This window comes from Oryctolagus cuniculus, chromosome 2 (assembly GCF_051225735.1).
Source record: "Oryctolagus cuniculus isolate XC-2025 breed Fujian yellow rabbit chromosome 2, ASM5122573v1, whole genome shotgun sequence".
NCBI classification, from domain to species: domain Eukaryota; kingdom Metazoa; phylum Chordata; class Mammalia; order Lagomorpha; family Leporidae; genus Oryctolagus; species Oryctolagus cuniculus.
In genome coordinates this window covers 11,133,111-11,155,123 of record NC_142868.1, presented here as the reverse complement: position 1 = coordinate 11,155,123, position 22,013 = coordinate 11,133,111, and the positions used below count along the sequence as shown (strand labels likewise).

The following is a 22,013-nucleotide window of genomic DNA, read 5'->3' as shown; positions in this document are numbered from 1 at the left end:
CACACCATGAATCTCAGGGAACAGGTCTCGGCAGCTTGGGTCCTTTCCACTGCTCCTGACAAAGTGGCTTCTCTGACTGGAGCAGGCTGGGGATCATAGAACCCAGCGACACCTAGTCATTCACAGGAGAAGGTGAAAGGGCAGCCTGTCCCTCAGGAGAGTGACCTGAGGCAGGAGCACTGGCTGGCTGTCTGGCTCATGGACTGCAAGCTTTTACTCAGTCTCTTCACACAGACTTCTCATGGGCTAGATGACTGCTGCCACCTAGTGGAAGCATCAGTATTATTGAGCTGAGTTTTCAGTCAACCAAGCCCAGGCATCCTCAGGGAGGAGTGTTCTAAGGCCTTGGGAAGGGGAAATCTGCTTGATGTCCAAGTCTGTCCTTAGGTCTGAGGGGTCCCAGGCAGATGGGGACACCTGGGTGCAGTGGGGGTCTGGCACTCCTTTCTAAGACCCCAAGTCTCCATTAAGTGCCCGTACCTTCGTCCCTAACAGAGTGTAGCAGGAGCCCTGTTCCAATGGGGGCTCGGGGCCCACATGCCACACTTCATCACACACACCACTCTACATGCTTTCGGCAGAACAGGTCATTGGGTTTACAGACCCTGGAGGTACAGCTGCCAAAACACCTGTTTGACAGCCTCTGATGCACCTGTTGTGAAGTTGTCCAGACCTGCACATTTTGCACAGAATCTGTCTCAGCTCTATCCAGGCACTGAGCCAATAGTTATCATATTAACTAGTGGCATCGACCCACAGAATCCCTGCTACATATTCCTGTTTTTACATGCAGAGTTCAAATTTCATTTGATTACTGAGCCAAAAGGATATTGGGCAAATGACTGAACAATAAAAAAATCACGATACTTACTGCAAGAAATACTTGAAAAATTCTAGGGAGATGCATACAGTGTAAGTATAATTTATTAGGTTTTAGGAGATCTATGATATCCTTTGGGTAGCATGAAATATATATATTGTTAGAGGATCAGCAACTGGAGTGCCCAGCCTCCTACAGGTTGGCAATAGACTTGAGTTAGAGAAAAATGTGTCCTTCAAAGGGGTCTTTGATGCTGAATTGCTGCCATTGTTCTGGCGTCCCCAGATATGCAATGTAGCAAAGGGACACTCAGCAAGGGATGTTCCAGGCTCACCTATCTCCTAACTCTTTTATTCAAAGGATGAATTTGACTGTAAAAAATTCATAGAAAATGCATGCTGTGAAAAAATTTACACATGGATTCACAACTTTTTAATGACTTATTTATTGATTTGAAAGTCAGAATTATAGAGAGAGCAGGAGAGACACAGAGAGATCTTCCTTCTGCCAGTTCACTAACTAAATATCCACAATGGCCATGTCTGTCCCAGGCTGAAGCCAGGATCCAAGAGACTTCTCAGGGTCTCCAAATGGTGGAGGGACCCTCGTACTTGGGCCATTTTTGCTGCTTTCCCAGGCCATTAGCAGGGAGCAGCATTGGAAGTGGAACAGCTGGGACTCAAACTGACCCCCATGTGGGATGCTGAGATCCCAGGGAATGTCTTTACAAGAATGTTACAACGCCTGACTCTCAAACTTTCGAGAACCAAAATATATTGATCTCTTAATTGCATTCTTTTCCCATGACTTCTGAAGCACTCTTGCATTGCAGGGGATAGCAATGGCCACACCAGCACAGAGGCCATAAAGATCTGCTGTGACCAGGCTGGGAAAGACTTGCAGATGCCCTGTGCTGTGCAGGTGGTGTGCTTATCAGTCAGCTGGAAGGAGATCTTCCGACCAAGGGCAAGGAGCCAACTCTGCTCACCCCAGGGCTTGTCTCTGGGGATGAGGTCAGTGCACGATGTCACCATGGAGTCACCAATTCCTCTGGAAACTACAGCAGGTGTCCTTCATCAGTCTGGGAAGGAAGTAAAACTAATCAGCAGGATCATAACAGTTATATAGGAAAACTTGTTCAAATTTTGGATGGTTTAAGTTCTGATTCTAAGATTAATTATCTCATTGAATTCTGTCAGATGATTGAGTTAATACATTTTAAAAATTTAGCTCACCATTGAGAATTGTACTCATATAGGGATAAAATGAGTAGTTTAGCACATAAATATGCAGTTGCAAAACCAGGGTATTAGCCAATGCATCACTTCAAAAATATTTTTTGGAGCATTCAAATCCTCTCTTCCAATATTTAGAAATAGACAATAAATCATTGCCCACAGCAGTCCCCCCACTGTGCTATACAGCGTTAGAGCTGAGCCCTCAAGTGCGCTGTCATTTTGTGCTCCCTCCTCACCCCTTCCCCACCCCTTCCTCTCTCTATCTTCTCAGTCCCTGGGGACCACTGTTTACTCTCCACTTCTCTTTCAGATAAAAATTTTCAACTTCCACTGTTAGTGGAGAATGTGTAGTATTTGTCTTTCTCTGTCTGTCTTGTTTCTCTTAATATACTGTCCTTTAATTCCACCCACATTCCACCAATGACAGTTTCTCATTATTTATTTTTGCCCTGATCATGCTTCACTCTATGTCTATGTCTATGTCTATGTCTATGTCTATGTCTATGTCTATGTCCCTGTGAACACATGAGATTTCCTCTCCCCATTTATCCACTGCAGGACACCTGGTCTATGCTGAGCAGTGAGTGCTGCACCACATCTCTTCCCCAGTTCATGTCCTGTCCTGTGCACACACACCCAGGGGTGGGGTTGCTGGATCTGGGGTAGATCAGTCTTCAGGGTCTGAACAGCCCTCACACTGCTCTCCATAGTGGCCATGCTAGTTTATACTTCCACCAGCAGAGTGTGAACTCCTCCTTCCACTGCAACCCTGCCACAGCTGTGACTCTGTGTCTTTGTGATAATCATTATTCTGACTGGGTGGGATGAGAACTGACTGTGGCTTTGATTACTCTTCCCTGGAGGTGGTGATGGTAAGCATTTTCCAATGTGCTTGGTGGCCATGTCTATGCCTTCTTTTGAGAAATCAGACAAATGATTTCTTCAGAGAGAAACTGAAAGAGGTTTTAGTCCCTATGAAGGTGAAAGAAGGGGGCCTGCTTCCCAGCAAAGCTGAGCCCTGTTGGCTGGAGTCAGATCCTCCGTTCCTCCCAGAGTCACACCCAGAGACCTGCGTGAACTGTCAATGTCAGTGCTGGGCTCTGCCATGTCCTCAAACTTGGGTCCTACCTGTGCCCACTTCCCGTCCCTCAATGGAATTCCTGTGCCTTTGTCATTTACAGTGGCAGTGTTGTTATCTCAAAATTTTCTAATCAGTATCCACCAAGGACCCCAGAGCTGAGAAAGTGCAACGGTGGGAAAATGTGCAGAGTTTAGAGGTAGAAGGAGGCATGCATGTAGGGATTCAACCCGTGTTTGTGTCTCTTTGTGTCTGGTTCAACAGGATCTCATCAACCTAAACCAGAATATCAGTGGGTAGAACCACCAGGGTGGGACTTCCCCACCCATCCTCAGTGGTCCCCTGTTGTGATCCAATCCAGGGTCCTTGCTTCATAAAGTCGTGCACTGGACTGTGGTGTTTGATTGGTATGCAGTGTGGTGATTTCAGGAGGGGAACCCAGTGTACTGTGTATTTGGTCACGGTCAGGGTTGCATAGCTTGTAAGGGAGAAGCAAGACTGGAACCCAGGAGTTCTGGCAGCTGAGACACAAGCTAGAGGAACCCCCTCTCCTCACGCAAGTCAGAGCTGCTCAGCCCCTACCATGTGCAGGTCCCCCGACTTGCAGAGCTCCTTCCTGGGCAGTGGGAGAGAGGCCTGGGTACACACAGCAGCCTGCGAGGAGGCTGTAAGGGGAGCAGCAAGAAGCTGCAGGCATTTGTCCTAGAGGCCAAGATGCCCAGGGCTCAGTCACAGTGCCTGGGTCCAACACTGGCTCTGCTCCTTCTCAGTTCCTGCCCATCCAGGCCCTGGTGTGCAATGGTGGTGAGTAAAGTAACTGGGTTCCCCCCACCCACGTGGGAGAACTTGGTTGAGTTTCCAGCTCCATAATAGACTCCAGTTTGAGGCATGGCCAGATTAGGAGTTAACCTGTTGAAACAGAGCTCAATCTCTTTCTCTTTCCCAGTGAAAAAATTTAAGAAATAAACAAATAAACTGAGCAAACACATGGGCAGTGCAGGCAGAAAGTGCTGGGAGACTTGGGGCTGAGATGAACAGAAACAAACTGGAGCCGCCCTCCTGAGCATCTCAGGAATGGAATGGGGTAACGGGAACCAAGCTGGCACAGGGCAGCCAAGGGATGTGAGAGTGGCAGAAGCTGGGCGAGGTCAAGAGGGAGGGGTGAAGGGGTGACTGTAGTCATTCACACACTAGTATAATAGATCTGACGTGTTTTAACTGAAGAGTTGGGAGGAGCAGAAGAACTGTTGTCAGTCCCTTGTCACCACACCACCAAGAAGGAAATGTGAGGAAGCAGGGTAGTAACTGCTACTTTTGGTGCCTCTTACAGGAGTCGGGAGGATGGGCAGGTGGGGACAGGACAGCATTGTGCACTCACCAGAACACCAGGACACACTGAGGTTTGAGGGGTCAATGCACATGGTGACAGCCTCACAGGGACATTTGGGTATCACACCACCTCCACTGAAACAAACATCTGTCTCTCACTTGCTGTGTACCAGGTACTGTGCTGAGTTCTTCCCAGGGACCATGCATTCACTCCCTCTCTCCTCCCTCTGAGGAAATAGAATTCAAAATCTCCTTGAGAGACAACCTCAAAACCATTTGTATGGAAGCTCTGAAAAAACACAGTGTTGTTGAGGCTGTGGGAAATTTGAGCAATTCAAAATGAACTAGGATTTGGTGTGGGGATTCTGCTGGTGGTGTACACCCCACAAGACAGAAGGCACAGTCTCTACTAGGTATTAGCACTTCACATGCACAGCAGTGTGTTCTCAGGAGCTGTAACTCAGAGAAGCACCCTCGTGTGCACTGGTGGTGAAAGGACAGGTAACACATGGTACAGAAATTCTAGAGTATTATTCAGGTCTTTAGAGAATGTAGATTCTGACATTCATGGCACACATAGCTGTATGACGATGTTACACACAGTGAAAGAAGCCATCACATAGATTAATGTTGTACCATTCCACCTACATGAGAGACCTAGAGGAAACTGTTAGAGACAGCAAGGTGAATGCTGGTGCCAGGGACTTGGGTGAGGTGAAATTGAACGTTAGCATTTATACATTTATACGTTCATCATTGTGTGAGGTTAGAAGTTATGCAGGTTGAGTGTAGTGATATTTATTCAACTATATGCAAAATTTTGATAGGTCTAATCTATCTACAAATGGCTATGGTGATAAAAATTATATGTCTTTTACTGTAATCTCAAAGACAGTTTAAAAAATCTTTTCCTCAAATGAGACCAGCATAACTAATCTCTATAAGAAAACAAGACAACCAACCATTACTTCCTTCTGTATTGAGAGGAACCTGAAAGTTGACTATATATCTAAACACAGCAGGTGTTTACTCTGTAGGTTTTGGGAATCTGACTTTCCTTGCATGGTAACCTAGCCTCTTTGTTCAAATCCAGTAGTCACTGAATCTCCCTTTGCCACTCAACTATTCACCCACAGCAACACATCACTTACAGAATTTCAGTATCATGGATGTATGTAATGGGAGAACTTGCCAAGTTCAATGCTGTCCCCTCTTGCTTCCAGGTGGAACGCTGTGGGAGTCCACCAGAGTTGACAGATAAAATCAACTCATCTTGATTCTCATGCTCTGGAATCTTCCATATCCAATAAACATAACCAAGTACTGGTAGAAGAAACCCATTTGAGTCTACGACTCCTTGGGGTCACCGAGGATGTCCCCTCATATGTCACCAATAAGATCAAGAAACACAACACAACAAAACAGAACAGAGCAATGGTTGAGGGATTCTGGGCTGAGAGGGATACAGAGAGCAGGTCTTTCTGAAGTGCAACCTTTTCTGCTCCAGTTTCAACAATGGGAGTCCTCTCTCAGAGTCCAGCTGCAGTAATGCTCATGAGCTCTGACTGAGACCCAAGCCACAGTGCTAACAACACCGTAGGTCAGCTTATTTTTCAGTCAAGCTTTTCTTTAGTAATCCAGAGGTCTTTTTTAATCTTACAGATATCACACCATGAATCTCAGGGAACAGGTCTCGGCAGCTTGGGTCCTTTCCACTGCTCCTGACAAAGTGGCTTCTCTGAATGGAGCAGGCTGGGGCTCATAGAACCCAGCGACACCTAGTCATTCACAGGAGAAGGTGAAAGGGCAGCCTGTCCCTCAGGAGAGTGACCCGAGGCAGGAGCACTGGCTGGCTGTCTAGCTCATGGACTGCAAGCTTTTACTCAGTCTCTTCACACAGACTTCTCATGGGCTAGGTCACTTCTGCCGCCTAGCGGATGCATCAGTATTTATTGGGCTGAGTTTTCAGTCAACCAAGCCCAGGCATCCTCAGGGAGGAGTGTTCTAAGGCCTTGGGAAGGGGAAATCTGCTTGATGTCCAAGTCTGTCCTTAGGTCTGAGGGGTCCCAGGCAGGATGGGGAGTCCTGGGTGCAGTGAGGTCTGGCACTCCTTCCTAAGACCCAGGTCTGCACAAGTGCCAGGAGCTTCCTCCCTAACAGTGTAGCAGGGAGCCCTGCTGCAATGGGGATTTGGGGCCCCCCTATCATACTTCATCACACACTCCACTCAACATGCTTTTCAGCAGAACATGTCCTGGGGTTTATAGATCCTAGAGTTACAGCTGCTGAAATGCCTGGTTGACAGCCTCTGATGCACCTGTTGTGAAGTTGTCCAGACCTGCACAGTTTGCACAGAACCTGTCTCAGCTCTACCCAGGCACTGAGTCAATAGTTATCATATTAACTAGTGGCATTGACCCACAAGATCTCTGGTACATATTCCTGTCTTCACATGCAATATTCAAATGTCATTGGATCACTGAGTCAAGAGGATATTTGGTCAATTATTGAACATTTAACAATCAAATTACTTTCTGCAGAAAGGATATGGCAAAGTCTAGAGAGAAGTATAGACTGCAAGCATAATTTATTAGGTTTCAGTTGGTTTATAACATGAAAGATACATTGAAATAAGATCAGCAACAGGAGTGCCCAGCCTCCTGCTGGATGGCAGTAGACTTGAGTTAGAGAAAAATGTGTCCTTCAAAGGGGTCTTTAATGCTGATAACTGCAACTGTTCTGGGGCAACCAGATCTGCAATATTAGCAAAGGGACACTCAGCAAGGGGTGTGTCAGGCTCATCTCTCTCTCAGGAATTTTATTCAAAGTAGGAATTCGGCTGATTATCAAAAAATTCATGGAAAATGCATGCTGTGAAAAATCTACACATGGACTATAAAAATTTTTTTAGAGATTAATTTATTGCATTGAAAAATCAGAATTACAGGGAGAGCAGAGACAGGGAAAGAGATCTTCCACCTGCCAGTTCACTATCTAAATATCTACAATGGCCATGTCTGGCCCAGGCTAAAGCCAGGAGCCAGTAGCCTAATAAAGGGTCTCCAAATGGGAGGAGGGACCCTCGTACTTGGGCCATTACTGCTGCTTTCCCAGGCCATTAGCAGGGAGCAACATTGGAAGTGGAACAGCTGGGACTCAAACTGGCCCCCACGTGGGATGCTGAGGTCCTACTGGGAAGTCTTTCCCAGGACAACACAATCCCAGACTCTCAAACATTGTTGAACCAAAATCAATTGATCTCTTAATTGCATTCTTTTCCCATGACTTCTGAAGCACTCTTGCATTGCAGGTGATAGCAATGGCCACACCAGCACAGAGGCCATAAAGATCTGCTGTGACCAGGCTGGGAAAGACTTGCAGATGCCCTGTGCTGTGCAGGTGGTGTGCTTATCAGTCAGCTGGAAGGAGATCTCCCGACCAAGGGCAAGGAGCCAACTCTGCTCACCCCAGGGCTTGTCTCTGGGGATGAGGTCAGTGCACGATGTCACCATGGAGTCACCAATTCCTCTGGAAACTACAGCAGGTGTCCTTCATCAGTCTGGGAAGGAAGTAAAACCAACTGAGCTGGATCCTAACTGCTGGATAGTAAAACTCGTTCAGACTTGGGTTGTTTAAGTTCTGAGTCTAAGATTAATTAGTCATTGAATTCTTCAGATGATTGAGTTAATATATTTGAGAATTTTAACTGACACTTGAGAATTTTACTTACATTGGGTAAGATGAGTAGTTTGACACATAGATACAATATGCAGTTGTAAACCAGAGTATTATCAAATGGGTCACTTCAAAAATATTTTCTTTTTTTTTTTTGAGAGCATTCAAACCCTCTCTTCCAATATTTAGATATAAACAATAAATTATTGTCCACAGCAGTCCCCCCACTGTGCTGCAGGGCGTTAGAGCTGAGCCCTCAAGTGTGCTGCTGTCATTTTGTGCTCACTCCTCACCCCTTCCACACCCCTTCCTCTCTCTATCTTCTCAGTCCCTGCGGACCACTGTTTACTCTCCACTTCTCTTTCAGGTCAAAAATTTCAGCTTCCACTGTTAGAGGAGAACATGTGATATCTTTCTTTCTGTGTCTGTCTTGTTTCTCTTAATATACTGTCCTTTAATTCTACCCACATTCCATCAATGACAGTTTCTCATTATTTATTTTTGCCCTGATCATGCTTCACTCTATGTCTAGGTCTATGGCCCTGTGAACACATAGATTTGCTCTCCCCGTTCGTCCACTGGAGGACACCTGGTCTATGGTGAGCACTGAGTGCTGCACTCACATCTCTTCCCCAGCTCACGTCCTGTGCTGTGCACACACACCCAGGGGTGGGGTTGCTGGATCTGGGGTAGATCAGTCTTCAGGGTCTGAACAGCCCTCACACTGCTCTCCATAGTGGCCATGCTAGTTTACATTTCCACCAGCAGTGTGTGAAGTCCTCCTTCCACTGCGACCCTGCCACAGCTGTGACTCTGTGTCTTTGTGATAATCATTATTCTGACTGGGGTGGGATGAGAACTGACTGTGGCTTTCATTGCTCTTCCCTGGAGATGGTGATGGTGAGCATTTTCCAATGTGCCTGGAGGCCATGTCTATGCCTTCTTTTGAGAAATCGGACAAATGATTTCTTAGAGAGAACCTGAAAGAGGTTTCTTTCCCTGTGAAGGTAAAGAGGGGGGTCTGCTTCCCAGCAAAGCTGAGCCCTGTTGGCTGGAGTCAGATCCTCCGTTCCTCCCAGTGTCACACCCAGAGACCCACGTGAACTGTCATTGTCAGTGCTGGGCTCTGCCATGTCCTCAACCTTGGGTCCTACCTGTGCCCACTTCCCGTCCCTCAGTGGAATTACTGTGCCTTTGTCATTTACAGTGGCAGTGTTGTTATCTCAAGATTTTCTAATCAGGGCCCCCAAAGGACCTCAGATCTGAGAAATGGCAGTGGTGGGAGAATGTGCAGGGCATAGGAGCAGAAGCAGATGTGCTCTTTGGGATACAAAAAGCCATTCAATTAGCAACATGTGTGTTAGATCAATGTGAAGCTCATTTCAGGTAACACTGGATAGTATGCCCCTAAGCACTTTCCTGCAGGACCTGCCTGGTTCCTAAGGAGAAAGGACATGGCCCGGGGGCAGTGTGAGCTCAGCTCCTCAGGTATGTGAGCTGTAACCCCTGTGGGCTTGGGCTCCTGTACAAATAGCAGACCCTGCCCTGCACCACCCCTGAGACAGCTGCAACCTGCACCTCGCCTGGCATCGGGGATTGCACTGGATCTGCAGACGCAGGACTGGTAGGAGCCTCGCTCTCTCTCTCTCTCTCTCTCTCTCTCTCTCCAGAGCTTCATTTCCTGCCCCACTTCCCAGGCTCTGAGGGCCCCAGTGTGGTAGGAGGAGGCTGTGGGACATGAGTGAGCCGTCAGCTGTCCTATTAGTCTTTCTGTCCCACCCACCGTGGCTCTGGCACACTCCCAATCCCTGGACGCGGCCCAAACTAAGGAGCAAATGTGGACAATGCCATTTTCTTGGCCTGCCCCCTTTATAAACAAATTTCCATCTTTTTTTAAGATTTTATTTATTTATCTGACAGGTAGAGTTACAGATAGTGAGAGGCAGAGACAGAGAGAAAAGTCTTCCTTCCGTTGGTTCGCTCCCCCAATGGTTCAAGTGCTAGAACTGCGCTGATCTGAAGCCAGGAGCCAGGTTCTCCTTCCTGTTCTCACACCTGGGTACAGGGGCGCAAGTACTTGGGCCATCTTAAACTGCTTTCCCAGGCCACAGCAGAGAGCTGGATTGGAAAAGGAGCAGCCGGGACTAGAATCGGTGCCATATGGGATGCTGGCGCCACAAGAGGAGGATTAACCCATTGCGCAACTGCACGAGCCCCACAATTCTTTCATTTTGGGAAAAGATCTCAGCTTACGTGAATCAACTTATCAGTGCTAACTCCTGCTTGGTTCACAGTTGTCTTCCTTTTGCCAGCATTGTCTCAAAGTTAGGTGAGCAGTGCAGAGCAGGGGTGACTACAAGAGGTGGCAGGAAGGGGTGGGGAGATGGGTTCGCTCCCTGTGGGGCTCTGTTCCTGCACACACGGGACAAGCACAGTAACTTACCTGGCCGGGCCTCACTGACGGACTCTTTCTTGGGGCTGTTCCTGTAATCAGCCTGGTTGCGGGGTTTTCTGTGGATTAAACAAGGTGACACTGGAACGCTGGACCAGTGCTCAGCGTGCAGTAGGTGTCTGATAGAATTGGACTTCTCTTCTTCCTCCCAGTGTGGATTGAATCTAGTAATCTCTGCAGTAACTGATGTTCCTGGGAAGGAAGTAGACCACTTGCTCCACACTGGGCAGAGAAGAGATGGGCAAGGAGACGAGGTGTTTACAGAGTGGCCCGGGATGAAGCAGGTGCCTTAGTCCAGATAAGCTGTTCCCCTGTGCAAGCCTGCAGGATGATTGTAAGGGAGACAGGGCAGCTGTGGAGGACAGGGGGGACAGTGGGTCCTTAAGTCTTGGAGAACAGTTTAAGTCCAGGAGTAGTAAGGGAGGAGTCACCAGCCTGGTAGTTGGTTCTTGTTAGTTACGATGTGAAGTAGGGAAGGGACATGCATTTACGCATGGTTTCTATTTAGATGAGAGCCTTGCTATGAATTCAGCAATTTTTTCAAGGATTGGATAAGGGCGTTTCTATGCTCAGCACTCAGGTCACAGAACCCAATCAGGTAGGATTCTTGCTTTCCACCTGCACTCCAAACGCTGTCTGAAACTCGCTGCTCCCCTCCCTTTTCTCTTTCCCTGCTGGGATCAGATGAGCTCACACATCCATGCACTTCCTGAGCTCTTACTTCCCCCCAGACAGCTTCCCCACCCACAGCCCCTGAGTCAGGCTCCATGGGGTTCAGCCTCTGGGTCACCTCCTGGCACCTTCAGCACTCTCCCTGCCCCCTTTGCATCTTGGGTCCTGGATGTCTGTGGAACAATGAGATAGAGACCAAGTGTGGGGCAGCAGGAAGAGTTGGTGATGAATTCATGCAGACCTTGAGTGCCAGGTGCAGGAACTGAGGCACAGAAGAGGAAATGACATTTCCAAGAAGAGATTAGGACACAGATGGGACAGAATCCCTGGTCAGTGCTATTTACAGTTCCCAGGGATCAGCCTCCTATTCTTAAAGACCCAAGGCGTTCTCATTCACCTCAGTGTGTAGACAACCTAACTAGTGCATGGCATGCAGTAGGTGCTCAGTAAGTGCTTGCTGAGTGAATGCTGCAGTACAGAGTGGGTGAGAGGAGCAGGAGTGGGTGAGTGAGGGGACGAGGGACTGAGCACTCACAAGGCTCAGTGAGTGCAGAGGGCAGGTGAGGACTGGCAGCCTCGGTCACTGCAGTCTCAGGGCAGGTGCACGTGGGAGAGGTTGGGCTGCTTGCCCAGGCATCCCAGAGCCAGAGGATGCTTGTCTCCTCCTTAAGTAGGCAGGACTGTGGTACCGAGGAGGGAGTGCACACTGAAACTCTTCACTACCATTTGTTCTGACCCTACATAACGGAATCCAGCACCCCTGACCCTGAACCATGGACCCTGCACACTGACCTGCACCACTGACCCTGCTATACTGAACTTACACCACTGACCCCTGCACCACTGACCCCTGCACCCCTGACCCTGCCCCACTTACCCTGCCTTTTGTCCAACAGGTGCCCGCCCAGCTGAGCCATGTGGACCCGCACTCTCACCCTGCTCTCCGTCCTCCTGCTGGCTGCTCAGGGACTCCTGACAGAGGCCCAAAGTGGAGAACAGGATGACGTGAATTTGGAGGCGGAGCAGGATGGGTGGGTTCCTCTGGAGAAGCCTGTGATAGTGTCCACAAGCCAGCCAACCCAGGTCATTGTCACTGGCAGCTTTGTCAGCAGAGACCAGGCCAAATGCAATGTGACCGTGACCAGGCAGGAGGAAGGAGTCCATCTGCAGGCCCATTGTGTTCGACTGCACCACGAGTTCTCCTGTGTCTTTGCAGGCAACCCCACAGCGTGCCTGTACTGCCTGAACAACGACAAGGTCTACTGGAGACAAATTGGCTGGCGCCTGCGCCATTTGAACCACATCTGTGAGGACTCCAAGGCCATCTTGAATACCAGGGTGTGTGGTACCAAGTATCCAGAGTCCAGTCTCACGCTGCTGAGCTCCACTCTGGCTTCCAAGACGTCTGTGCAGGGACTTAAGCCCACCCCCACGGTGTCAGTCAAGGAGAAGAAGCCATCCCAGACAGAGCCATCCAAAGACACACATTAAGAGTTCTCCATGGAGGCAATGCAGAGCAAAAGGCCCGCCCCCACCACAAGTCAAAACAAGATGAGCCACGCCCACCAATCCAAGTAAGCATCCCAGAAGACAAGTCAGCACGAAGGCCAGCAGGAACAGCAGCACCAGACACAGCCACCCCAACAGGAGGATGAGCACTGGTTCCAGCAGAAGTTCCAGTAGATGACCCGGGAGTGACGGGCCTCCCGCAGCTTGTGCTGCAGCGTCACCCTCGGCCCCAGTCTTCCTCCTGGGGGAGAAGAGCAGGTGCTTCTGGCAGGTGGTGTCTTAGGCTCCTCTGTGTGTGTGCAGCTCCCAGGTTCCCATCAGGCAGGGACGTCAGTGCTAGGAGAGTGCAGGGCAGTGTTGGGACAGAGTCTGTGTCCTGCCCTTTGCTGATGCTCACTTCCTGAGGTGTGGTTGGCAGAGGCTGTGACCTGGGCCCTGGTCCCTGGGCCCCCCGTGCAGTCTCTGAGCTGAAGGAGTCAGCCTGGTGATTTCAGGGAGACACCTGCACTTCCTGCTGAATTCACAAGCATAATAAACTCAGGTGCTGTTTCAAAATACGTTCACCCAGTGTTTGTGTCTCTGTGTCTGGTCCCACATGATCTCATCAACCTAAACCAGAATATCAGTGGGTGGAACAGCCAGGGTGGGACCTCCCCACCCATCCTCAGTGGTCCCCTGATATGACCGGTTTGTGCCCCTGTCTTCATAGATTGGTCCACTGGACTGTGGTGTTTGAATGGTATGCAGTGTGGTGATTCCAGGAGGAGAACCTAGTGTACTGCGGGGTTTGGATATGGTTAAGGTTGCATCGTTTGTATGGGAGAAGCAAGAGTGACCCAGGAAATCTGGCAGCCGAGACCACCAGCTAGAGGACCCCCTGTCCTCACTCAAGTTAGTCCAGCCAAGCCCTGCCATAGGCAGGGCCCCCGACTTGCAGAGCTCCTTCCTGGGCAGTAGGAGAGATGCCTGGGTACACACAGCAGCCTGAGAGGAGGCTGTAATGGAAGGAGGAGGGAGCTGCAGGCATTTGTCCTAGAGGCCAAGATGCCCAGGGCTCAGTCACAGTGCCTGGGTCCAACACTGGCTCTGTTCCTTCTCAGTTCCTGCCCATCCAGGCCCTGGTGTGCAGTGGTGGTGACTAAAGGAACTGGGTTCCCCACCCCCATGTGGGAGAAGTTGGTTGAGTTTCCAGCTCCATGTTTGACCCCCATTTGCTGTACGGCAGGTATTTGGAGTTAACCTGTGGAAGCAGAGCTCAATCTATTTCTCTCTCCCAATCAATAATTAAAAAAAAAAAAACCCGAGCAAACACATGGGCAGTGCAGGCAGAAAGTGCTGGGAGACTTGGGGCTGAGATGAACAGAAACAGACTGGAGCCGCCCTCCTGAGCATCTCAGGAATGGAATGGGGTAACGGGAACCAAGCTGGCACAGGGCAGCCAAGGGATGTGAGAGTGGCAGAAGCTGGGCGAGGTCAAGAGGGAGGGGTGCAGGGGAGACTGTAGTCATTCACACACTAGTATAAAATACCTGATGTGTTTTAACTTGGGAGTTGGGAGGAGCAGAAGAACTGTTGTCAGTCCCTTGTCACCACACCACCAAGAAGGAAACGTGAGGAAGCAGGGTAGTAACTGCTGCTTTTGGTGCCTCTGATAGGAGCCAGGAGGATGGGCAGGTGGGGGACAGGACAACACTGTGCACTCACCAGCCCACCCTGAGGTTTGCTGAGGTCAATGCACAGGGTGACAACCTCACAGGGACATTTGGAATTTAACACCAACTCCACTAACACCAACATCTGTCTCTCACTTGCTATGTACCAGGTACTGTGCTGAGTTCTTCCCAGGGACCAGGCATTCACTCCCTCTCTCCTTCCCTCTAGAGAAATAGAATTCAAAATCTCATTGAGAGACAACCTCAAAACCATTTGTATGGAACCTCTGCAAAAACACTGTATTGTTGAGACACTGGGTACTTGATTAATTCAACATGCACTACAATTTTGTGTTGGGATTCTGCTAGTGATGTACACCCCACAAGACAGAAGACACAGTCCCTACTAGGTATTAGCACTTCACACGCACAGCAGTGTGTTATCAGGTGCTGTAACTCAGAGAAGCACCCTGGTGTGCACTGGTGGTGAAAGGACAGGTAACACATGGTACAGAAATTCTAGAGTAGTATTCAGGTCTTTAGAGAATGTAGATTCTGACATCCATGGCACAGAGAGCAACTAAGAGGATGTTACACACAGTGAAAGAGGCCTTCACAGAGAGTAATATTGTACCATGCCATCTACATGTGAGACCTAGAGGAAACTGTTTGAGACAGGAAGTTGAATGCTGGTTGCCAGGGACTTGGGTGAAGTGAAATTTAACATTAGCATTTATACAGTTATACGTTCATCATTGTATGAGATTAGAAGTTATGCAGGATGATGGGAGTGATATTTATACTATAATATGCAAAAGTTGATAGGACTAATCTATCTAAAAAAGGCGATGATGATAAAAATTACATGCCTTTTACTACAATTTCAAAGAAAGTTTAAAAAATCTTTTCCTCAAATGATGGCAGCATAACTGAATATCCAAAAGAAAACAAGACAACCAACCATTACTTCATTCTGTTCCAAAAGTAACCTGAAATTGGACTATATATCTAAACACAACTCTGTAGGTTTTGGGAATCTGACTTTCCTTGCATGGTAACCTAACCTGTTCGTTCAAATGCCCTATCACTGAACCTCCCTTTGCCACTCAACTACCCACCCACAGCCAAACCTCCCTTATAGAGAGGTCAGTATTCATGGACAGATGTAATGGGAGAACGTGCCAAGTTCAATGTTGTCCCCTCTAACTTCCTAGTGGAACCGCTGTGGGAGTCCCCCAGAGTTGACAGATTCTATCAACTCATCTTGATCTCATGCTCTGAAATCTTTCATATCCAATAACCAAAACCAGGTACTGGTAGAAGAAACCCATTTGAGTCTATGTCTCCTTGGAGTCACCCAGTATGTCCCTTCATATGTTACCAATAGGATCAAGAAACACAACAAAACAGAACAGAGCAATGGTTGAGGGATTCTGGGCTGAGAGGGATACAGAGAGCAGGTCTTTCTGAAGTGCAACCTTTTCTGTTCCAGTTTCAACAATGGGAGTCCTCTCTCAGAGTCCAGCTGCAGTAATGCTCATGAGCTCTGACTGAGACCCAAGCCACAGTGCTAACAACACCGTAGGTCAGCTTATTTTTCCGTCAAGTTTTTCTTTAATAGTTCAGAGGTCATTTTTAATCTTCCAGATATCACACCATGAATCTCAGGGAACAGGTCTCGGCAGCTTGGGTCCTTTCCACTGCTCCTGACAAAGTGGCTTCTCTGAGTGGAGCAGGCTGGGGCTTATAGAAGCTGGTACCTTGCTCTCTGCCTCCTTCTCTTTCTGATCGTTTTCCTTCAACATTTCAGGAAGCTAGCTCAGTTCTTGGAGTGCTCAATATGCCCAAAAGCCACATTAATTCTCTTGTTCAGAATCTTGTCCTTGACTGTTTCTTTACAATATGCCTGCTGCAAGCTGGGAATCACTGTAGACTCTTCAGGTTCACCACTGCATTCACCATGGGAACATGTACATGGCATTGCAGTGCACAGGGTTCCTGCTCCCCAGGTATCTGGAATATCACGTTCCTTGTAGATCATGTGTATGTGGCCTGGGACACAGCACCATATTCTCTAAAAGGCCGGGAGAACGTGGATCTGGTGTCCCTCCTGCTTCCCTTGGTGTTGGTCATCTTGGTGAATTACTGTGAGATGGCAGTCACAGCCAATAGGGCAGTCAAGTCATTAAAAGTCCACTCCATGGCCTGGGGATGCCACCTACCTGGGAATGACAAGGGGCTTGAAGTGGCCCCTGAGTGTCCTGGCTGTGAGCCACTATAGGGGCCCTTTTTAAGTGCACAGTATACCATCATCTAACTCTGAGTGAACCAGGTAGTCAAAACAATGGTGGAGCAGTACTCAATGCACCTGTAATATGGCCAGATTCTGCCACATCACAGAGAGCAATTCCATCATGAACTGTGTCAAGTACCCTACAGGACTCAGTGCCACCAGATGGCAACCCAAGAACAACATGTATTTGGCAGGGAGGGTGAGGCCTACCCCTTCAGCCAACCACAGACCTATCAGCTGAAAAGAGGGGCACAGTCATGTTAGGCCGTTACAATCGCCACAACACACAGCTGGATGCCCTATTAGGCATCCATATGTTATTGGCAGAAATTCTCTCACCCAGTCCCACAATGGACTGAAGGAAAAATGATAATCTCCAGGACTATGCAGGCCCAATCATCTTCATTGTCCCATTCAATCTTATGGTGGTATCACTATTCCCATGGGCATCCACATAAGGTACAAAGAAAGGCTTGACAGGCTGCAGTAGTGATGGACAGCCATGGCTTGCAGCCCCACTGTAGAGTGTCCCCAACACAGCAGTCATCTCCCAGTGACACCTAGTCATTCACAAGAGAAGGTGAAAGGGGCAGCCTATCCCTCAGGAGTGTGACCCAAGGCAGGAGCACTGGCTGTCTGTCTAGCTCATGGACTGTAAGCTGTAAGATTTTTTTTTTTTTTTGACAGGCAGAGTGGGCAGTGAGAGAGAGAGAGAGAGAGAGGTTTTCCTTTGCCGTTGGTTCATTCTCCAATGGCCGTCTTGGCCAGCGTGCTGTGGCCTGCGCACCGCACTGATCCGAAGGTAGGAGCCAAGTACTTATCCTGGTCTCCCATGGGGTGCAGGGCACAAGCACTTGGACCATCCTCCACTGCACTCCCTGGCCACAGCAGAGAGCTGGCCTGGAAGAGGGGCAACCTGGACAGAATCTGGCGCCCCGACTGGGACTAGAACCCGCTGTGCCGGCGCCTCAAGGCAGAGGATTAGCCTAGTGAGCCGCAGTGCCGGCCAACTGTAAGCTTTTATTCAGTCACTTCACACAAATTTCTCATGGGCTAGGTCACTGCTGCCACCTAGTGGATGCATCAGTATTTATTGGGCTGAGTTTTCAGTCAGCCAAGCCCAAGCACCCTCAGGGAGGAGTGTTCTAAGGCCATGGCAATGGGAAATCTGCTTGATGTCCAAGTCTGTCCTTAGGTCTGAGGGGTCCTAGCCAGAATGGGGAGTCCTGGGTGCAGTGGGGTCTGGCACTCCTTTCTAAGACCCAGGTCTGCACAATTGCCAGGAGCTTCATCCCTGACAGAGTGTAGCAGGGAGCCCTATTCCAATGGGGGCTGCCATACTGCACCACACACTCCACTCGACATGCTTTTCGGCAGCACATGTCCTTGGGTTTACAGACCCTAGAGGAACGGCTGCCAAAACACCTGTTTGACAGCCTCTGATGCACCTGTTGTGAAGTTGTCCAGACCTGCACACTTTGCACAGACCCTGTCTCAGCTCTCCCCAGGCACTGAGTCAATAGTTATCATATTAGCTAGTGTCATTGACCCACATGATCCCTGCAACACATTTCTTTTCTTTTATGGAGAGTTCAAATTTCATTTGATTACTGAGCCAGAAGTACATAAGGCCAATGACTGAACATTTAACAATCATGATACTTACTGCAAGAAATACTGGACAAATTCTAGGGAGATGCATACATTGTAAGTATAATTTATTAGGTTTTAGAGATACATGATAAGCTTTGGGTAGCATGAAATATATATATTGTTAGAGGATCAGCAACAGGAGTGCCCAGCCTCCTGCAGGATCACAATAGACTTGAGTTAGAGAAAATGCGTCCTTCAAAGGGGTCTTTGATGCCTAATAACTGCCATCCTTTTGGGGCACCCAGATCTGCAATATTAGCAAAGGGACACTCAGCAAGGGATGTTCCAGGCTCACCTATCTCCTAGCTCTTTTTTTTTTTTTTTTTACAAGGCCAGGTGGTGTCAAGTTTTTATTGGTTACATCAAAAAAAGATATTGCACAATTTCAAACCTTTACTTGGATTGAACATTGGAGAAACTCATTTTATAATGTTTCAAAGAATTGAAGAATCTTAGATTTTTTTTAACTTTTATTTAATGAATATAAATTTCCAAAGTAGGGCTTATGGATTACAGTGGCTTCCCCCCCCCATAACGTCCCTCCCACCCACCACCCTCCCCTTTCCCACTCCCTCTCCCCTTCCATTCACATCAAGATTCATTTTCGATTATCTTAATATACAGAAGATCAGCTTAGTATACATTAAGTAAGGATTTCAACAGTTTGCTCCCACACAGAAACATAAAGTGAAAAATAATAGATGATTTTTTAAATGATGATGAAATCAGATCAGACCTATTGTCATGTTTAATCCCAATGAGAGTCAAGCTGGGAATTGATAATTTCTTTTTTTTTTTTTACAGAAGATCAGTTTAGTATGCATTAAGTAAAGATTTCAACAGTTTGCACCCCCATAGAAACACAAAGTGAAATATACTGTTTGAGTACTCGTTATAGCATTAAATCTCAATACACAGCACATTAAGGACAGAGATCCTACATGAGGAGTAAGTGCACAGTGACTCCTATTGTTGACTTTACAAATTGACACTCCTGTCTATGGCATCAGTAATCTCCCTATGCTCCAGTCATGACTTTCCAAGGCTATGGAAGCCCTCTGAGTTCTCCGATTCTTATCTTGTTTAGACAAGCTCATAGTCAAAGTGGAGGTTCTCTCCTCCCTTCAGAGAAAGGTACCTCCTTCTTTGAAGACCTGTTCTTTCCACTGGGATCTCACTCACAGAGATCTTTTTGCCAGAGTGTCTTGGCTTTCCATGCCTGAAATACTCTCATGGGCTTTTCAGCCAGATTGGAATGCCTTTAGGGCTGATTCTGAGGCCAGAGTGCTGTTTAGGACATCTGCCATTCTATGAGTCTGCTGAGTATCTCGCTTCCCATGTTGGATCACTCTCCCCTTTATTTATTCTATCGGTTAGTGTTAGCAGGTACTAGACTTGTTTATGTGCTCCCTTTGACTCTTAGTCCTTTCATTATGATCAATTGTGAACTGAAATTGATCACTTGGACTAGTGAGATGGCATTGGTACATGCCACCTTGATGGGATTGAATTGGAATCCCCTGGTATGTTTCTAACTCTACCATTTGGGGCAAGTCAGCTTGAGCATGTCCCAAATTATACATCTCTTCCCTCTCTTATTCCCACTCTTATGTTTAACAGGGATCACATTTCAGTTAATTTTCAACACTTAAGAATAACTGTGTGATAATTACAGAATTAAACCAGTCATATTACGTAGAACAGACAAAAAAACTACTAAGAGGGATAATGTATTAAGTTGTTCATTAACAGTCAGGGCTATGCTGATCAAGTCACCATTTCTCATAGTGTCCATTTCACTTCAGGAGGTTTCCTTTTTGGTGTTCAGTTCTCCTAGCTCTTTTATTCGAAGTATGAATTGGACTGATTGTTAAAAAATTCATAGAAAATGCATGCTATGAAAAATATACACATGGATTATAAAAATTTTTAAAGACTTATTTATTGCTTTGAAAATCAAAATTATAGAGAGAGCAGGAGAGACAGAGAGAGATCTTCCTTCTGCCAGTTCACTTACTAACTGTCTATAATGGCCATGTTTGGCCCACTCTGAAGCCAGGAGCCAGGAGCCTTCTCAGGGTCTCCAAATGGGTGGAGGGACCCTCATACTTGGGCCTTTTCTGATGCTTCCCCAGGCCATTAGGAGGGAGCAGCATTGGAATCAAACTGGCCCCCATGTGGGATACTGATGTCCCAGGGGGAAGTCTTTCCCAGGACAACACAATCCCAGACCCTTAAACTTTCATGAACCAAAACAAATTTATCTCTTAATTGCGTTCTTTTCCCATGATTTTGAAGCACTCTTGTATTGCAGGTGATAGCAATGGCCACATCAGCACAGAGGCCATAAAGATCTGCTGTGACCAGGCTGGGAAAGACTTGCAGATGCCCTGTGCTGTGCAGGTGGTGTGCTTATCAGTCAGCTGGAAGGAGATCTCCCGACCAAGGGCAAGGAGCCAACTCTGCTCACCCCAGGGCTTGTCTCTGGGGATGAGGTCAGTGCACGATGTCACCATGGAGTCACCAATTCCTCTGGAAACTACAGCAGGTGTCCTTCATCAGTCTGGGAAGGAAGTGAAACCAACTCATCTGGCTCCTAACTGCTGGATAGGAACACTTGTTCAAGTTTAGGATGGTTTAAGTTCTGAGTCTAAGATTAATTATTCATTGAATTCTTCAGATGATTGAGTTAATATATTTGAGAATTTTAACTGACACTTGAGAATTGTACTTATATTGGGTAAGCTGAGTAGTTTGACATAGATATAATATTCAGTTGTAAAACCAGGGTATTAGCAAATGCAACACTTCAAAAATATTTTCTTTTTGGGGGAGCATTCAAATCCTCTCTTCCAATATTTAGAAATAGACAATAAATTATTGTCCACAGCAGTCCCCCCACTGTGCTGCAGGGCATTAGAGCTGAGCCCTCAAGTGTGCTGCCATTTTGTGCTCACTCCTCACCTCTTTCCCACCCCTTCCTCTCTCTGTCTTCTCAGTCCCTGGGGACCACTGTTACTCTCCACTTCTCTTTCAGATCAACTTTTTCAGCTTCCACTGTTAGGGGAGAATGTGTGGTATTAATCTTTCTGTGTCTGTCTTGTTTCTCTTAATATACTGTCCTTTAATTTCACCCACATTCCACCAATGATAGTTTCTCATTATTTATGTTTGTCCTGGTCATGCTTCCCTGTATGTCTTGTCTATGTCCCTGTGAACACATCAGATTTCCTCTCCCCGTTCATCCACTGCAGGACACCTGGTCTGTGCTGACCAGCAAGTGCTGCACTCACAACTCTTCCCCAGCTCACGTCCTGTCCTGTGCACACACACCCAGGGGTGGGGTTGCTGGATCTGGGGTAGATCTGTCTTCAGGGTCTGAACAGCCCCCATGCTGCTCTCCATAGTGGCCATGCTAGTTTACATTTCCACCAGCAGTGTGTGAAGTCCTCCTTCCACTGCGACCCTGCCACAGCTGTGGCTCTGGGTCTTTCTGATAATCATTATTCTGACTGGGGTGGGATGAGAACTGACTGGGGCTTTGACTCACATTTCCCTTATGATGGTGATGGTGAGCTATTCCTTATATACTTGGAGGTCATGTCCATGCCTTCTTTTGAGAAATGTGCCAGACATCGGTCA

The 22,013-nt window shown here is 47.6% G+C and overlaps 1 long non-coding RNA gene across 1 annotated transcript in view; it reads left to right on the top strand.

The window, feature by feature from the left end:
• Positions 1–22,013, top strand: part of LOC149127684 (uncharacterized) — a 48,527-nt gene that overhangs the window by 6,392 nt on the left and 20,122 nt on the right. The gene's annotated exons all lie outside the window — the stretch shown is intronic.